Here is an 18,544-nt window from a genome sequence, read left to right on the forward strand (position 1 = left end):
AGGGAGAACTGAGGAGTAGGGAAATCGAATGACTTTCACAAGATCTCCTGCAGCAACTTGGTAACTGAGCAGCAGCTGAAATCTATGACTCCCACTTGCAATAATGGAAGTGATTCTCCTGCCTTCTCAACCAGCATTTGATATCTGGGGAACACCTTGTGAGTCTCTACAAGGCAGATCGCATGAGCAAGTTTTAAAATCAGTGCTAGCAGAGATCACGTGAGGTAAGCTAACAGCGCCATGGGCACTAGGTGATCTTTACCCCTGAAAGAACAGTGTTAGGTCACGCCTTTGTTCTCTGTTGTTCTTCAGCCAGCTTCTTTCACATGAGAGAAACTTTACTGTACAAGCTTTTAACCACCCTGTGACCCCCATTTGAATCACTTCCAAGCTCCACTTTACCCATGTAACTCACGTCGGAATATACCTTCTTCTAAAGATACGCCTAAGAAAACTGGCTAATGATATTAGGCTGAAGAGATGAACTGCAGTGGCCAGAAAACAAGGTATGAATGACTAAACAAAGGTAACTGAACGCTTAGAGAGTATACAGGCTTGGAGACTGAATGTTAATGACTCACTCACGGCAGGAGGTCCGTGGTTGTGGGAAGTGAGAACATCCTGGTGTCAGTGGTAGGGCAGAAAGTCTCCTGTCATTAAACAATTTTTGTCTTCAGAGCCAAAACCTGAAAAGAAATCACTTCTTTTTGCTAATACTTTCTTCCTCCTTGCCCTGACTCGGATTAATAACCAGAGTTTGATCTTTGCCATTCACACACATAAACACATACACCAACTGTTCGCAATTCTTGCAACTAATAGGAAAAGCAGGAAACTTCCTTCAACACATCTTTACTTTGTGTTTAGCTAGCAATTTGAGGCTGCTTCCCCAGGCTTCAAGGAGGATGTGGTAGTAGAGTGTGAACCCACCAAGGAGTGACGGAGTGCTTTTCCTATTCCCAAGACCGTTAACTAAGGCTGAAAGTGTCCTACAATGTCACTAGCATTGCCTAGAGAATGAAAGTAAAGAGTGCTGTGTACATGTCACAGGCCTCTTTATTTTTGCAAATCCATTCAAATACAAGATTTGTCTAGATTTAGAAGGCTCAGTTGTTTAGAGGATCACTGAAGATTCAAAGAATCGTGGAGCCCCCAAACCTCTGCTGTGTCTAACTTACTGGGTGTGGTGAGAGCAATTTTACTGGGTCAGGTGCCCAGTGCTTCCACTGCCAGTGGAAATAAGCCAAACTGGCTTCTTTTCTGGGATCTAATTAGGATTAAACTTCCTAATTGGTAGTGGAATAAATAGTAAACTATATGTGCCTTTGTACATGCCATTTCCTCTGCCTGCAGAGTCTTTGACCACTTCCCACTGTTCAAGCTCTTGACATCATAGCTTTATTTTCCCAATTGGAAGTTATCTGTCCCTCTCTTGAAACAGCACATTGTCTCTACCTCCTACTATTTATACATAGCATTTTTATGTCTTATTTCTCTGATTAAATACAAATCTCTTCGAGAGAAGATCTAAGTTTTGTGCATCTTCAGGTGCCTTGAAAAGCCTAATTCTTTGGCATATAGTTAGTACCTAGTAAATATGTATGGAATAGGTGGATACTAAGCAAATGCTTAATAATAAGAGTGAGGAATGAATACTCCTCATTTCTTCTGAGCTTCTTTTGTTTTTTTTTTTTAATCTAATTCCTACATGGGCTAAAGAAGTCAAAGGACTTTTCCCTCAGGTGCTTCCACAGGACTGGGATGCTGGTAGTTGTCATATGAAAACCACAATTTAATTATCTGAGGTCATGTAGACAGTGCCCAATTCACCCTGAAAACATAACAAGTCCACATTTATTAGGTTGTTTGTTCTTCCCTTGGCTGAATGTAGTTGAACCAGTGTGTATGACCTGGGCATTCAGAAAGATCTGGAAGATTATTGTAGCCCCTCTCAAGTTGTAAGCAGAAAGATGACATTTTTATATCTTGATACATTCTAATCTTTTGCATGATGCTTTTTACCTATTCCTTTTTGTTTTGCTATCTTGTCAGTCTTTTAGGTAGGACTAGCATTTTTATCTTAATTAGACAATTACACATCCTGATGCACTAATTTGTTAACCTATGTTCACAAATCATTTAATTACCACTGCTGGCTTTGATGTGCTGTTATTATTCAGTTATGGGAGTAAACAATTCGACAGCTAACAGGAAGAAACTCATTATTTTCTGAGAGATATTGTTGTTATTTTCAATGTTTTAATAACACTTTAATCAAAACTTAAAAAAAATACTTCAATCCAAACTTTAAAAAAATCTAACACTGTTCTTATAATAGTAGTATGTGCAAGAATATTCATTACTTTAATGTAGATAATTATTTGGGGGCCAAATTGTAGTTCTTGAATTTCACAATGAAAAGGATTTGTAAAGAGAAAAAAACTTTTCTCTTTTTCTTCATGCTAATTCACAATCTCCCATGATGGTGTAATTCATAAAATGCAGCTTCTAATATTGATTTTTGAAGCACTTTGATGGCTGGATATAGGAGTAACAATCTCCTTCTCATTTGATGCTGCTACATGCTGTCGCTCAAACTTTCTTGATCTTTTAGAACCGTTAATTCCATTTCATATACACCCTGGTCGGTGCCACATCCTGGAAGCTGTAGGTACTTTGGGGTTCTTTCTGTGGCTCCTTGATGAATAGGGAAACCAAGCTGCCAGGTGCAAACTCCCAGGGGATTTCACAACTGTTTCTGCTGGTAGTTTGCATCCGGGATCAATAATATCGTTATGCATTTATGTGCAAACATCAAAATTATTCTAAGCAATTAAGTTCCTATCTTCCCTGTACACCCCCACAAATAAAATATCCCAAGGGAAGGGGAGGGATTTTATGTGAACCCTTATAATAATATTACTGTCTCATATTGTTGTCATGACGCATGCATGCTTAGACTGTTTATCTTTTAGGTTCTTATCATTTCTCTTCAACTACACGGTGAGTTTCTCCATGGCTGTACTGTGCCCTCTACCTCTTGGAATCTCTGTATTACCCAGAAAAGCGCCTGGCACATAGTAGGTTCTCAAAGAAATGTCTGTAGTTGTTAAGCAATAAAAGTGATTCAGTGAATAAACTAACCGTTTTCCTTGTAACTCAAGGTATGGGTATATGGTTCCTTATTTTTCCTGTTATGCCAAAATATCCTTTTCCTAATCTGTGAGACTTTTAGATGGCATTGCATGCTTCCCTGGAGTAAAAACTCACTTTGCAACCACAGAAAAAACACACCAATTTAACACTAATCCAAGGCGTAGAAATGCAGACCTTCCTTATGTCTCTTCTGTTAGGATTAAAGAAAAGCTGATCCAGTAGCATTTTTGCATTCTTCTTTTATCCTCTGTCAGTCAGCAGCTTTACTCGTAGCCCACACTTACTTTGTGACAGTTTGCGTTTTCATTCCCCCAGAACAGCAAGTAAAATGATATTAGCAGGAATGGTTGAAGACAGTTCACTAAGTCTTGAAGATTTTGTTGAGAAGCTTCTGGAACATCCTGTCTGTCTTCTGTAGCATTAGATATAACATCTTATAACAAAGCAGAGTAATACTAGTGTGATTCCTCCTGACAGAAGGACAGCGACAGGGCAGCACGACAAAATACAACTCTGGGGCAGCCCGGAGGTACAGGGAATGGTGTGTGTTTGCTGCTCACCATCACTAGGGAGGTGCTAATATTTCAGTGCAAGTCTAAAAGCCTTCCTTGTTGGGAATAATTTACCCCATGGAACTGCAGCTGGAGACTTCTTCAAATGATGCTTTTTAAAAATTCATAAGCCATAGCTTGCAATAATGGAACACTATATTTCTTGCTTTGATCAACTTACCTGGGTTTTTTAAGAGGTGGGCCCTTGAGATCGTCTCATTAGAGGAACCCAGTAAACTTTTCCACTCTAGCCCTCTCTTGTGTCCTCTTCTTCCCCACCAGCTCCTCTTCTTAGAATCCTCATTGGAGAGAAAATTAAGGTATGAAAATATTTGACCAGTCTTGTTTCCTTGTAAGGAAATGTTAAAGCAACAGGGGACATCTTTTACCTGACCCCCCTAAACACAATTAAAATCATTGCTTCGCCTAAGATCTAATTTTCCTCTCTTTTTCTGTAAAATATACATTCCTTGTTTGAAACCAACTAAAAGAATAGCTACTAAACATTAATTACTTTACACATTAGTTATTTTGGGTGTTGTAAGGAACATTTAGGATTATTTATTTCTATGTATGTATATATGTGTGTAGTGGGGTTTTGACAATCTCCTCAGTATTACTTGCAATGTCATAAGCTGATTTGCAGTTAGGTCTTATGTTTGCAAATGCTTATGTTTGGAAACTTTTCCATAGATTAACTGAATTATCGAGAGAATTTGCTAAATCTCTTGTTCTCAACTCAACTGAAAAATCTGCTTGTCACTGAGGAATTTTACTCTAATCTACAAATTTGTCTGACAGTGTCAACAGGGAAAGTTACTTGTGGCAGACGGACTGAGAATGAGCCCACATATCTGAATGCTTAGACCGCAGTGATGGTTAAAATGCGGAGTCCTTAGCCCCACCCCGAGGCTTTCTGAATCAGTGTTTTAGTCTGGGTTCTGGCAAAGCAGAGCTTTAAGCAGGGATTTGGGTGCCAGGAGTTTAATTGTGAGGTGAGCCCCGTAGCTCACTGGGATCTGGGGAAGGGAGGCAGGGAAGGAAGGAAAGCCAGTAAAGAGGTCATTAACGGGAGGGTTATTTATCACCATGGCCACTGGGCTCAACTCCAAGAGGCCCTTTTGAGAGACTTCAAGGCACCTCACACGTGTCTCGCCAACAAGCAAAGAAGCTGGAGTTGCTGTTCCTCATTGGTTGAAGGTTGCTTTGGGGACATTGACTCCCCTGACACTTCTGGCCACCTGGTGTGTGCACACAGCATGCTTCAATGACCAGAGAAGGCTCTCGGGCAGAAAGACACAGAGATACTGAGATAGGAAGCTGTCAGTGTGCAGGAACTGGTCACGGAACTGCCATAAAGGAGGAATACGGGTGTGGCTCTGACATCTACAATCAGAATCTCTGGAGGTGGGGCTTGGGAATTTGTATTTTCAACCCCAGATGATTCTGATCTTTATACAAACTCGAGAATCACTGCTTTAAAATGCAATCTGATTAGGTTTCCCTAGCGTCAAAGAATCCGAAGTCTTTAGTGTATTAAAAGCCCTGCAGGGTCGGGCTTCTTTCTGCCTCTGTGGCTACATCTTTTGCTCCACATTTTCCTCTCTAAAACCTTGTTCCAGCCACCAAATTGCTTGCAGTCACCTGAAAACCAGGCGGTTTCACACTGCTGCCTCGTGCTCAGAATGTTTCAGCTGTAAGTAACAGAAAACTTGACTAACAATGGCTAAAACAAATAAGGATTAATTTTTCTAACACAGCAAGAAGTCTGGAGACGGGCAGCTGCTGACGGTTCCGTAGCTCAATAATGTCAAAGTGGGAGTTTGATCTTTTAGATTTTCCTTCATGATTGCAAGGGCTGCCGCAGCTCCAGATACCGCGTTTGTATTCAAGTCAGGAAGGGACCACACCGGCTATGCAAAGGCTTTCCCAGAAGAACAAGCAGAGTTCTCTTAATGCCTCATTGGCCATAACTGTGCCACATGGCTACCCCTAGCAGCAAGGGAGGTAAGTAAATATTTAGTTTCTAGGTTTTATAGAGGAGGCAGGAAAAGCAGATGAGGGCTGGGAAATTAGAAATGGGGTTCCGTTAGACCTTTCTCATGCTGTTTGCCTGGGAATACCTGTTTAACTTTCAAGTCTTATTTTCCCTAATATTTATTTTGAAACATTTCAAACTTTCAGAAAAATTAAAAGAGTTGCACAATGTACACCTTCATACTCACTACCTAAATTCTACAACTTGTATTTTACTATATTTGATTTAACACATCTCTATTCATCCATCCATCCGTCCTGTTTTTTTGACGCAATTCAAAGTAACTTGCAGTTATAAGTATATCTCCTTCCAAATACATCATCAGGTATCTCACTGGAGTTAATATTTGTCTAAAGCTCTTTTTTATATAAAATTTACAGGCATTAAAATGCACAAATCTTAAATGTATCATTTGATTAGTCTTGAAAAATGCAGGCTAGGCAAAGTGGCCCATGCCTGTAATCCTAGCACTTTGGGAGGCTGAGGTGGGAGGATCACTTGAGGCCAGGAGTTCGAGACCAGCCTGTGCAACATAGCGAGACCCCATCTCTATAAAAAACAGAAAAACTATCTGGGTGTGGTGGCATGCACCTGTAGTCCTAGCCACTTGGGAGATTGAGGCAGGAGGATAACTTGAGCCCAGGAGTTTGAGGTTTCAGTGAGCTATGATGACACCACTGCACTCTAGCCCAGGTGACAGAGCAAGAATCTGTCTCAATAAATAAATAAATAAATAAAATGCATATACCTGTATGATCAAGCACCTGTCAAGAGATAGAGCCAGGTTCAGTGTCGTGTGCCTGTAGTCCCAGCTAATTGGGAGGTTGACGTGGGAGGATCCCTTGAGCCCAAGAGTTTACATCCAGCCTGGGCAACATAGTGAGACCTTGTCTCTAAAAAATAAAAAAATAAAAAAATTTTAAATAAAGATATAGAATATCTTTAGAATAAAATAAAATAGAATAAAAAGAATATTACCATCGCCCCAGGAAAGCCCTTCATGTTTCTTCTTAGTCAAGTGACCTGCCACCACCCCCTGTAGGCAACGACTATTCTGAATTTTTTTATAGTAGACTAGTTCTTCTTGTTCTAGAACTTCGTATATTAATAAATGGACTCATACAGTTTGTACTCTTTTGTGTAAAACTTTACACACTTTAAGATGCTTTTAAGAATCAGCTCCTTTGAATATCTTTTGTGCCATCATGCACACACTTCTGAAATAGCAACTGTAACTTTTTTTTTCTTATTATTTACTCATTTGTCTTTCCCTTGTAGTATGTGATTTCTTCTTGGGCAAAGATCTTTTCTCTCCATCTTTGTATTCTTAGCATAGCTCCTGTAGACATTTAATGAATGTCTGTTGAATGAACTAATGAAGGAATAAAGTTACTGGATCATAGTAGGTTAGTAGCAAATTTTAGTTCATTTTCCTTCCTTTTGTGTAGCTCTTATCCCATTTCATTAGAGCCAGCTGTGGGGGCATCTGTCCTGCTTGCTAGATTGCGCCCTCCTCAGTGGCAGGGCTGTACTTTAGTCATTGTTGTAGCCTGGTGCTTAGCACAGTACTTGGCACACTGTAGGCGTCCATTAGTGCACACTGTTTTTTTATTTTTGAGACAGAGTCTCACTCTCTTGCCCTGGCTAGAGTGCCGTTGCGTCAGCCTAGCTCACAGCAACCTCAAACTCCTGGGCTCAAGGGATCCTTCTGCCTCAGCCTCCCGAGTAGCTGGGACTACAGGCATGCGCCACCAGGCCCAGCTAATTTTTCTATATATTTTTTAGTTGTCCATATAATTTTCTTTCTATTTTTTAGCAGAGATGGGGTCTCGCTCTTGCTCAGGCTGGTCTCGAACTCCTGAGCTCAAACGATCCACCCACCTTGGCCTCCCAGAGTGCTAGGTTTAGTGCACACTGTTTGAAGATGTGATGATGATGGGATATTCTGATGTTCGTTGCATAGCTGGGCACCTATTGATCCTCCTCAGTGGGTTCTTTCTCATTTGTAACAAGGGGATCCAAGAGTCTTTGATGCAATAGGAAGGTGAGGTGATGTTTTGTTTGCTAGGGATCATGGCTCAGCAACCTGTGACCTCTGTGAAAATGTGCGAAGCAGGCAGAGAGGGTCTTTACCCCGCCCTCTTGACCTCATGACCATCGAGCCCTCTTCCTTTATTCATATCATTTCAGGCAAGGAACACTGGGGTGATAATGCATGCCCAGGTGTTAACTAATCACTGAGATGGGGCCGATAAGGGCTCCTGGGGTGGTTAGCATTTTAGTTGGGGAATCTGGACCTGGCCTACTCTCTGGAAAGAGCATGCCCTGTCCCTGCTTGGCTTCTAGGCAATTTGCATTTCTCCCCAATCCAGGTCCTATTCCTGATTGCTCACTAAGAGAAAATATCACAGCCTGAGCAACCTAGCGAGACCTGTCTCCACAAAACATTAAAAAAAAAAAAAAAATAGCCAGGTGTGGTGGTGTGCGCCTATAGTCCCAGCTACTTGGGAGGCTGAGGCAGGAGGATCACTTGATCCTTGAAATGCTTCTTAGAAATGTTAGCTCTCTCCAAAAGGTGACTATGCATTTGAGGCACCATCTTGTGCCTTCCTGCTCCCCCGATCCCTGGCCATGAATATAAGGGTTAGAATAGAGGTTTCTTGGCTATTGCCTATAAGACTGGGTCCCCTCTCCCCAAGCACCATGCCTCTTCCTGTCCATCTTCTTCTTACTAACCCTTTTGGAGCCAAGGTACAGGTTAGACCAGTGTGGCCTGACTTTTTTTTTTTAATTACATAGGGTCTTGCTCTGTTGCCCAAGCTGGAGTACAGTGGCATGATCATAGCTCATTGCAGTCTTGAACTCCTAGGCTCAAATGATCCTCCCACATTACTAAGGACTACAGGTATATGCCACCATGCCCAGCTAATTTAGAAAAAAAAAAATATTTGTAGAGACACAGTCTTCACTATGTTGTCCAGGCTGGTCTCCAACTCCTGGTGTCAAGCAATCCTCCTGCCTCAGCCTCCCAAAGCACTGGGATTACAGATATGGGCCACTGTCCCCAGCCTGACCTTATCCTTTGTACTGGCAGGGATACAACATTAGCTTATTGACAGAATCTGAGTCCTGCAGAAGGAAATAGTCCTGCAGCCTAGATTAGTGAACATCAGATCTACGTCCTAGCCCTGGCTTTGCTGTTGACACTCTGTCACTTGGAGGAAGTCATTTCCACGTTTTGAGCCTCAGTTTCCCCATTTAGGCAACATCCTAGATTACATCTAAACTCACAGCCAGGTCTCAAATTGCATGAGCTATTCAAGAGTCGAGTTCAATTTGAAATGTCAAATTTAGGTTCCACATAAAAAAGACCTCAGCCGGCAGATCAATAAGGATTCCAAAGAGGTCATTTTTCACCTGTGAGTCCTTCATTCATCATTATCTTCCTTAATCATCTTGTGTCTAGCGCCAGCTCTGGGCCGACAGACCTGTCCAGCTGCACAGCTCTTGCTCTTCTGGATGTGTGGCAGCAAACACTGGAGGAGGCAAACCCAGCTCGGTTTGGCGTGGCACAGAGCGAGACGGAAGTATTAATCAACACAGAAGTGGTTGCTGGCAGGAGATCAGAAGGCTTTGTCCAGGTTCGTTGAGTGAGGAGAGAGGCCGTGGACAGGGGCCGGCAAAGGTGCAGAGCATGAAGGCATTTGCTTGGGGGCAGCCACCACTGTATGCTCTGTGCAAGGACACAGTGACTGGGATACCTTGTCCGTACTAATGAAGCGTGGAGCACCATGTGTTTTGTGTAAATGCAGAAGTCTAACTAATGGATTAATTTGGACAGCTTGTCTTCTCAAAATGAAGGAAGTGGTGGCTATAAATGAAGGCCAGATTGCTACCCTGCTTTGGGAGGGGACGCCAACAAGAACAGAAACACTGAGGTCTCACCTAGCTTACTAGAATGCCTTTCCTCAAACTACAGCTCAGACACAGCGCTGTTCACCGGTTACGCATCATCCATCCATTCCCAGATGATGGCTCTTTATTAGAGGAGGTATTTTGGATGCCCATCATCGCCCACTCCTGGTAACAGCACATCTCCTTCTGTGTACTGCATGAAGTGACTTTGTAAGGACGATCTCAGAGGCTGGAGTACAAAGGGAAAAGTACTTTTCAAAGCCTTTTCAAAGCTGAATGCAGTGTCAGAAAGAATTGAAAGAGGAAGTCAAGCATTAATCTTTATCACAGCATCTCAACCATTTCTTGACTACGCATTGTTATTAGGCACAAATATACCTAGTGCCTTATGGAAACCTGATAGACAAACGTTTATGCGATTAAAAGAGGATAAATCCAGGGGCATTTATGCCTTCTACAAAAGGACTCCTCACTTTACTGAAGATTGCCTTCAGGAGTTCTTTTTTTAAAAATAGCAGCTTCTCTGAGCACTTAAAATGCGATCTGATTTACACACCTCAATTGATTCTATTCTAGTGCAACCTAACTTTAAACCATTTTTGTAGAGGAAAGATAAATGCCTGTTTCTCTCTCTCTCTCTTTCTCTATTTCCATCTCTTTCCCCCTATCTTCCTCCCTCGACCCCTTCCTTCCTTTCCTCCCCTTCCCAAGGAGCCATCCCATCGACTGGGTCCAGATTTGCTACAGAGACCTACAGTGTAAGGGCTGGAAGGGCTGACCCTGTTTGACAAATGAAAAAAAGGAGTCCCAGAGAGCTCAAATGACTTCTGTGCAATTACCCAGCAAGTTAGTGCTGTTTCCGTTCCACAATATCATCTCCTTACTGTAGTCCCCTACTTCACTCCTTCCCTTCCTAAACATTATCCCCAATGCCTCATGCTTGTTAAGGAATTGCCCTTAGTGAAAAAGCAAGCTCCTAGCCCAGAAGGTTAACACACTGCAGCCATCATTCATTTTCAACGTGGCGAGAATTGGTCCACCAGGTCCTTTCCCAGTATGACAGCTCTCTGAAAGCAGTTTGGGGTACTGGGTAGTGGAGGCAGAGAGCCAGCAGGCAGAGAACAAGGGGTCAACCTGGAAAGTCAAGCTGCAGAGCAGCTTGAGTGCTTGGGGGAGAGGGTGGCGGAAGAGAAAGGTGAGATAACATGCAAAGTAACGTGTGCTTTACTTCTTACGTATTTTTCCCATTCAAACTAAAAACTGCTTTTCATTATTCCTTATTTTTTACACTCTATTCTTTGGTGACATGGGCCTTAGAATCTAAATGGCCTGCAAAACCAAACACTAAAATTGCTATTTCATGCTTTGCATAATCCTTATATCCTGCACTCTTCACCCTGTTGTAATCTGGCTCCTGGCTTCCACTGTTAAGGTCAGCAATGGCCTCCATGTCCCTAAATTCAATGGATATATTTCCAATTCGTGTATTCCTTAACCTCTCAGCAGCACTTGACTCATTCTTGAAAATCTCTACTTTATCTTCCATTAAACCACATTCTCCTGTTTTCCTCCCAGTTCTCTGGCCGCTTTTTCTTTCTCTCTTTTGTAGACTCACCTTTCTCCACCTGGACATTAAATGTCAGAGTTTCCCAAGCCTCTTTCCTGGATCCTCTTTTCTTCTCACTTTATAATCTCCCTCTGGACAATCTTGTCTCATCCACATCTGTGGCTCCAAAGATCACCCATGTGAGCATGACTCACAAATTGGTACATCCAGCCTCACACCTCTGGATTCCACTTTCCATAATCAACTCTGCTTGTTCCTCTTGTTGGATGGTTTGAGGATCAAATGCAGCATCTCCCAAACCAAACTCATCCTACAGATTTGCTCCTCCTAGAGCATTCCCCTTGGCACCACCATGCATAAGCTGGGATGTTGGGGTAACCTTTAATTTCATTTTTCACCCTACTTTTCCCCTTGCTCACCCCTCTTCTATGGCGTCTTATTTCTGCGAGAATAAAAGTTCAAAACCTTTCAAGTGGAAGTGACTTTTCTAGCTTCACACCGAGCTGCTTACTTCCAGGCTCTGCCATCCAGTCATATTGACCTTCAGTTGTCATGCTGAGCTCTTTCCTTTTCATATGCTCTTCCCTCTGCCTGGAGCACCGGTCCCTTCTCTTCCCATTTACTTATTTCCTGTCTCCTCAGATCATTTTGCTTCCCCCGGAAAGCTGTGCTGGGTCTCCTTGACAAGGCCAAATCCCCATAATCTAGGTTTCCAGAGTAATTTATACCTCTCCTTTTCACAGAAAACCTGGCCTATGTGTTTTAAAATGTATGACTTGTACAACTTTTTTGCATCTTTTTTCTTTTCTTTTTTTTGGTTTTTTTTTGAGACAGGGGCTTGCTCTGTCACCCAGGCTAGAGTGCAGCGGTGTGATCATGGCTCACTGCAACCTCAAACTCCTAGGATCAAGCAATCCTCCTGCCTCAGCCTCCTGAAGCTGGGACTACAGGAATGTGCCATAACGCCCAGCTAATGTTTTAAATTTTTTGTAGAGACAGGGCCTTGCCATGTTGCCCAGGCTGGTCTTGAACTCCTGGCCTCAAGTGATCCTCCAGTCTCAGCCTCCCAAAGCGCTAGGATTACAGGAGTGAGCTACTGTGCCTGGCCAGACTTGTACAGTGTTCTGATGGAGTATGTGGATGAAATTAATACCACATTCAGGTGAAATTTTACATTTTTTGGCATGATTATTGTTTATTCCCTATACTAAATTGTAAGAAATGAGAGGAAGGATTACATCTGCTTTTTATCATTGTACCCTTAGCACTTAGTGTGGTATCTGCCATACAGTAGGCATGCTACTAATACTCGAATACCTCCTTATTAACTGTACCTCGGTTTCCTTGTCTGAAAAATGGGAATATAGTATTAATATGAATGCAACCTGGCTCACAGGGTCTATGACAGAGTTAAATTTTATGAGTGCATATGCTTTTACAAACTAAGGTGCAATCCAAATGTGAATGTGAATTATTGAGACTAATGAAGGAAATGAGTACCCCCCATTTATCATAGAAGGAATACACTAAGACTCCTTTATCCTATTACCTAAATGAGGCAAAAATGGGCTGGTATCATGTTCTGAAAGTCTGAGGACTTTTAGCCTGAAAACTGAACCTTATGAGACAACTTCTTGTACCAAATTGATGATGAGTCAATTTGTACTCTTCAGGTGGCACACGTGATGGACAGTTGCTCAGCTGATTCATCTACAAGATAGCAAACAGCGGGGCCTTGAGAGCCTTTCATTTGACTACTTAAATACTCACATAGAAATCGGTCATGTATCTAAACTCTGTGGATATCTGTAGGTAAATCATAACTCTTGAGGTTACATTCACTCTTCTGCCAATCTGTAAGCAAATGTGACCTTCCAAATATGCATCATTTGGAAACTCACTTCATTTCTCTGTGCTTCAGTCTCCTTACCTGTAAAATGAGAATACTGTAATAAAACCTATCTTGCCTAGCTGATAGGGTATTTGGGAGAATCTAAAATAGAATAAAATAAAATTAGGTCAGGTGCAGTGGCTCATGACTGTAATCCTAGCATTTTGGGAGGCTGAGGTGTGAGGATCACTTGAGACCAGGAGTTTGGGACCAGCTTGAGCAACATACCTAGACCCCCGTCTCTACAGAAAAATAGAAAAATTAGCTGAGCATGGTGGCATGTGCCCATAGTCCCAGCTACTCAAGAGGCTGAAGCAGGAGGACTGCTTGAGCCTAGAAGTTGAAGGCTGGAGTGAGCTATGATGACATCACTGTGCTCTAGCCTGGGCAATAGAGCAAGACTTTGTCTCAAAAAAATAAAAAAAAAAAATTAAACAAGTGAAATTATTTTATGAATCATAAAGCTCAATACATGGGCAATTCATTCTTGTTAATAGTGATTGTTATGATTACTATTAACATTCTACATGCAAGTCATACCTATAAATAACCATAATAATTAATTAGGTTATGATGTTCATGGCCAGACATCTGCTAAGGAATAAGAAACGTCTTTTAGATGACTTGCGGGGGGAACAAAACACCACCAGGGATCCAGAATGTTTCTAGATTTAGCATTTTGTTTTCTCCAAGTGTCCCTTTCCTGTCTTTCCAAAGAATCCTGGAATGGGGCTTTCTTGATTAAAAAAAAAAAAAAGTGCAATAACTTCATAATGGCAATGTGAGGCTTCAAGCATAATGGTTGGATGCTCTGACCCTTTCGCCACATATTCCATTAAAACAGTGAGCAAATCATGTTTTAACCACACCTGCCAGGTTTTAGGGAATAGAAATCTGTTTAATTATGAAACAGTTTGCACATTGGCTGGGTGTACAGGAGGTGCTGTTTTATAAAGGCACAATTATCAGAAAGAAAAATAACAGAGACATAAATCTGGAACACAAACGGCTTTAAAGGAAACGAGACTGTTTGGAGAGAAAAGCCTAGAGACCCTTTTGGCTAAATTCTGGTGGTTCAGAGTTTTGCACCTGTCAGTGTCTTTTATTTGCCTCAGTATAAGATATTTCTTCAGGCATCTGGACAACTCTGAAATTGCAAAATATGCATGGAAGCACATTCGTGGAAATGCAATCTTGTCTTACCTTAGACCTGCGGGGACCTTAGAGTGCCAGAGGCTTCCACGAGCTGTGCTGGGTTTCCATGTGCCGGAGAGATACAAGAAACCTGAGCTGTCAGACAGAAAAGTAACCGTGGAGGTGGAGCTTGAACTCAAGGGCCAGAAGTAAAGGAACAGCGTAAGAAGCTCACATTTTTAAGTAATTGGAACAACTGCTAATGGATATATTGTCTTCAAGGATATGCAATAATAATAAAGGCAGGCAGCTGATCCCAACTCCCCAGGCAGCAAAAGAGAGGGAAGGTAGTATCTATCCTTCATTAAAATGCAACCACGGTGCTCTAGGTTAGGCATCTGGAGAAACATACTGACGGCAAAGGCTTGTTCAGTTTTGAAAACATCCCAACCATCGCTGGAGGAATTTTAAACAACGCCATAGGATAGTGCTAGGCTAGTTTATTTGAACTAGTCCCTTCTTGAGCTGACTCCTCTTTCCTCTAAGCATACTAAGATAAATGAGCTGGCTTCAGCGTGCCTGGGTTTGAAACTACATCTACCACTTACTAGCTGTGTGACCTTAGACAAGTTGTTTGATCTTTCTGTGCCTCAGTTTCCTCCTTGGTAAAACAAGGATAATAAAGACAGAATGTTCCCTCCAGTGTTGTTGTGAGGATTGTATGAGATAATCTATGTAAAAGCTTGGTAGTAAGCAGTCAATACATGTTAGCTGCTATTATTATTTGGTTTTGTTTTATCATTCATCCTGGGCTTTCTTCCCTCCTCTCCATACATGAAGTGTCTCTAACTCCAGTAACACCTGCAGTCCCATCTTTGCTCACCTTAGAGTCTAGTCTTATACTATTTCCATCTCCTGGACATATCCACTTTATTTTTTTTTTTTTTTTTTTTGAGACAGAGTCTCGCTTTGTTGCCCGGGCTAGAGTGAGTGCCGTGGCATCAGCCTAGCTCACAGCAATCTCAAACTCCTGGGCTTAAGTGATCCTCCTGCCTCAGCCTCTCGAGTAGCTGGGACTACAGGCATGTGCCACCATGCTCGGCTAATTTTTTCTATATATATTTTAGTTGTCCATATAATTTCTTTCTATTTATAGTAGAGACGGGGTCTCGCTCTTGCTCAGGCTAGTCTCGAACTCCTGACCTTGAGCGATCCACCCACCTCGGCCTCCCAGAGTGCTAGGATTACAGGCGTGAGCCACCGCGCCCGGCCATATCCACTTTAATATGCTGTCATCCCCTCAAATTCAGTGTGTCCCAAACCACACTCATCATTTCCCATTGCAGCTGACTCGCTTCCCCAAATATCCAATATTCAGTCCCCTAGACAAAAACCTTGGGGCCCTCTTTGATTCTTCCCTGGTTTACACTTGCTCTTTTTCCATTCCTTTATGATGCCTTTTAGTTCCCTCCGCCACCACCCCCTCACTGATTCCTCGATTTTAGCAAGAGATTCTGAACCACGCCCCTACCTTTTTTTTCTCCCCCACTCACTCCCACCACCCTCACTGCCAGTTCATCTTAGTCCACCTGATGCAATTACCTTGCTGATTTTTCTAAAGTTGCATTTGCCTTGGTCAATCTCCTGCTTAGGAAGCAAACATGGCTTCCAGCTGTCGCTGCGGTCAAATTCAAACTGCTTTCTGGGGTGCTGGAACTAAATGCTTTGTATCTGGATCGGGAAGACGCTTCCATGTTGTGTCTGTTAGTTTGCTAGGGCTGTGTAACAAATACCACAGGTTGGGTGCCTTAAAAAACAGAAATTTATTTTCTCACAGTTCTGGAGGCTAGAAGTCTGAGATCAAGGTGTCAGCCAGGTTGATTTCTTCTGAGGCCTTCCTCCTTGCCTTGTAGATGGCCATATTCTCCCTGTCTCTTTACATGGTCGTCTGTGTGTATCTGTGTTCTAATCTATTTTTTGTTTTTTTGAGACAGGGTCTCATCATAACTCACTGCAGCCTCCAATTCCTGGGCTCAAGCGATCCTCCTGTCTCAGCCTCCCAAGCAGCTGGGACTAAAGGAATGTATTACCATGCCTGGCTAATTTTTCTATTTTTTGTAGAGATGGGGTCTTGCTCTTGCTCAGGCTTCTAATCTCTTCTTATAAGGACACCAGTCAGATTATATTAGGGTCCAATCTAATGACTTTATTTTACTTAATTACCACTTTAAAGACTCTACCTCCAAATGCAACTATGTTCTGAGATATTGGGGCTTAGGACATTAATATAAATTTGGGGGGGAAACAACTCAGCCCCTAACGATGTACATGTCTGTGAAAATTCATCAAGCCAAACTCTCAGGTGCACATACTCTACTGTATGTATGTTGTACCTTAAATGTATAGCAACAACAAAATCAACCTGCTCTGCTTGATTTCAAATTCTATCTTCTCTCATCCCTTAGACAATTCCTCCCTTTCCTTCTCATTTCCCTATTCTCTCCCTGCACTCACTCGTGCACTCCTCATGCACCGTCTTTGTTTCTGTGCCTACACTTATGCCTTTCCTCCTCTTCATAGCTATTAACATCTATCTTTCAGGGCTCAGCTCAAATTCCACGTCCTGCAAGCACGAATGTATTCACACACTCTTTTTTAATATACAACAAGCATCTGTAGAGTGTGTTTTCTGTTCCAGGCTCAATGTTCTGGGGATGCACAGTGAGAGAACTAGTTCCTGCCCTCAACAAGCCTGAGACAGCTAGTTTGTGGGAGAGACAGGTTAGTAATAACCAGCCGGCCAGGAAAATTGTGAACACAGGGTATTTTATTCAGCTTGGGCTGCTGTAACAAAATACCATAGACTGGAGGGCTTAAACAACAGGCATTTATTTTTCAGAGTTCTGTGGCAGGGTTGGGTTTCTGGTGCGGTTCCTCTTCGCGGCTTTCAGACAGCTACATTTTGCTGTATCCTTACACGGTGGGGAGAGAGTGAGCTCTGGTGCCTTTCCCTCTCCTTCTTCTTCTTCTTCTTCTTTTTTTTTTTTTTTTTTTTTTTGAGACAGAGTCTCACTCTGTCACCCATGCCAGAGTGCCGCGTCAGCCTAGCCCACAGCAACCTCAAACTCCTGGGCTCAAGCGATCCTCCTGCCTCAGCTTCCCGAGTAGCTGGGACTACAGGTATGCGCCACCATGCCTGGCTAATTTTTTCTATATATATTTTTAATTGTCCAGCTAATTTCTTTCTATTTTTAGTAGAGACGGGGGTCTCGCTCTTGCTCAGGCTGGTCTCAAACTCCTGACCTCGAGCGATTCTCCCGCCTCGGCATCCCAGAGTGCTATGATTACAGGCATGAGCCATCGCGCCCGGCCTTTCCTTCTTCTCACAAGGAGACCATCATGCGGACCCCACTCTCATGACCTCATCTAACCCTAGTTACTTTCTAAAGGCCTCACCTCCAAATACCATCGGACTGAGGAGTTTGGGCTTCAATATATGAATTTAGTGGGAACACAAACATTCAGTCCATAACGTAGGGCACATAATGGGAGCACAGAAGAAGGGTAGCTATCCGAGTTTTGGAGGCAGTTTCCTGGCCTCTAGTCTGAGACCAAAAGGATGAGGCAGGATTAGGAGATGGGAAGATGGGGAAGGGAGAACACATTCCGTACACAGGAAGCCCCTTGCAAAGGCCCAGGGCCAAAGAAGGCATGGCAGACGAGGGAACTGCAAGCAGCCCAGTGTTTCTGGGGCACAAAGGCATGAGAAGGAGTCAGGGATGGGGTGGGGGGTGGTGGGAAGAGGGTGCTGAGGCCAAAAGAGATTCCAGAAACCACTCAGGGGACTTTGGACGTTACCCTGAAGGCAGTGGTGAGTCACCAAAGGATGAGAGTCTGGTCAAAATTGCTGTTTGGAAATTTCTCTTTGGCAATAGGAAGCAGGATGAATTAGAGGGGGTCCCATGGGAAGTTCTCCCTGAGCACCCCAGCCCCACTGAGTCTACATGTTTATACCTGTTGCTCTAGACTCTTTACATCCGGTTTGGAACTTAAGGGTTCTGTTTTTGTTCCCCAGGCTCTGTCCCTCCTGATTATAAGTTTGTTCAAGGCTGGGCGCGGTGGCTCACGCCTGTAATCCTAGCACTCTGAGAGGCTGAGGCAGGAGGATCACTTGAGCTCAGGAGTTCGAGACCAGCCTGAGCAAAGAGCGAGACCCTGTCTCTACAAAAAATAGAAAAATTAGCCAGACATAGTGACGCGAACCTATAGTCCCAGCTACTCAGGAGGCTGAG

Source organism: Eulemur rufifrons, chromosome 14, assembly GCF_041146395.1.
Source record: "Eulemur rufifrons isolate Redbay chromosome 14, OSU_ERuf_1, whole genome shotgun sequence".
Lineage (NCBI taxonomy): Eukaryota > Metazoa > Chordata > Mammalia > Primates > Lemuridae > Eulemur > Eulemur rufifrons.